The following is a 1,752-nucleotide window of genomic DNA, read 5'->3' as shown; positions in this document are numbered from 1 at the left end:
AGGAGAGGCGTTGATGACCGTATGATTGGCTGGATTATGCAGACGGTGATGACTGGCAGCACGGCCATCAACGTTAATGGGGAAGTGGGTCCCTATTTTAGGCCGGCGTGTGGAGTGAGACAGGGGGACCCCCTTTCCCCTATCCTCTTCAACGCGGCGGTTGACTCCCTGGCCGAGATTCTGGAGAGGGCTAGGATCTCGGGCCATATTACCGGAGTGGTCGGCCACCTCATCCCTGGTGGAGGGGTGACCCACCTCCAGTATGCGGACGATACCATGATCATGTTCGAGGGCTCGGACCGGGACATCCGAACACCAAGTTCCTTCTCCTCTGTTTTGAGGCCATGTCGGGCCTCAAAATAAACTTTGACAAAAGTGAGGTAGTGGTCTTGGGGTACCCTCCGGAAGATCAACAGCGGATCGCTGACAACCTCAATTGTAGGTTGGCAACCTTCCCTGTGAACTACTTGGGGGTACCTGTTAGGGATTCTAGGATCCTTATTAGAGACCTCGCCCCCCTTGTGGGGCGAGTTAGAGAGAAGGCTGAACCATGGTGCGGGAGGTTCACTTCCAAGGGTAGCAAAACAGTTCTTATCGACTCATGCTTGTCAAGTCTTCCCATGTATATCATGGGCCTGTACCTCCTCCTCGAAGGGGTACATGCGGCCTTCGACAAAGAGCTATCTCGCTTCTTCTGCGGGACGAGACAGGCCGCCAAAAATATCACATGGTCAAATGGGCCGATGTGTGCGCCCCCAAGGATCTTGGGGGCATAGGGATAATCTCCTCTCGTCACATGAATGTGGCCCTCATCCTGAAATGGGTTTGGAGGATCCTCTCCGATGATGGGGGTTTGTGGCTTAAGTTAATCAAGGCGAAATACCTACGGGGCCGGCCTCTCGCTGCTCGTGATCGTCGGGAGGGATCTCGGCTTTGGAGGGCCCTCCAGGACGTTAAGCATGAGGTTAGAGCGGGACTGTCCTTCTCCATAGGCGATGGTAGAGGGACCATGTTCTGGCTGGACCCGTGGCTGGGGGCTAGTCCCATCTGCCGGGACTTCCCGGACCTGTTCGCTATTTGCGCCGACCCTCCCTGTCTTGTCGCGGACGTCGCCCAGAGGGGCTGGGATATCCTGTTCCGGCGCGGGCTTACCCAGGGAGAGGCCCTGAGTCTGGCCCGCCTGCGGAACCTCCTCCCGGATGCCTTGCCGGGAGGACTAGATTCGCCTTCTTGGCGCCTGTCGCCCTCCGGTTCGTTCTCTGTGCGGACTGCGTATAGGGCCTTGTTTAGGGGGCCCCGCTGCCTTGGACGGCTCCCCTTTTCAAAGCTCCAATCCCGCTTAAGACGAAGATTTTCATATGGCAGTCGCTTAGGGATCGCCTTCCTTACGGGGTGGAGGTTGCGAAGAGGCACGGACCGGGCGACGGGCTTTGTCCATTGTGTGCGGTCCCGGAGACGACGACCCACATAATGTTCTCTTGCCCTGCGGCCCGCTTCCTCTCGGAGCTTCCTCCGAGAGGCGCCGGGGCCCGAGTGGCGAGCATCGGTCCTCGGTGAGTTTATTGAGGCCCACGCGAACAACACCGGAAGGAGGAGGCGCCTCTTCCGGCTGGTGTTCGCGGCCTTAACCCGGACTCTATGGACTGTGCGTAATAAGATGGTCATTGAGCGTATCTTCCCTCGACGCGCTTCGACTCCTTATATTCTTTCTTGGCTTTGTTGCAGCAGGTGGTACCCGTTGTGTAGGCAGCG

This window comes from Lolium rigidum, chromosome 3 (assembly GCF_022539505.1).
Source record: "Lolium rigidum isolate FL_2022 chromosome 3, APGP_CSIRO_Lrig_0.1, whole genome shotgun sequence".
In the NCBI taxonomy this organism is placed as follows: Eukaryota; Viridiplantae; Streptophyta; class Magnoliopsida; order Poales; family Poaceae; genus Lolium; species Lolium rigidum.
The sequence above is the reverse complement of the archived record's forward strand: the minus strand, read 5'-3'. Positions refer to the sequence as shown.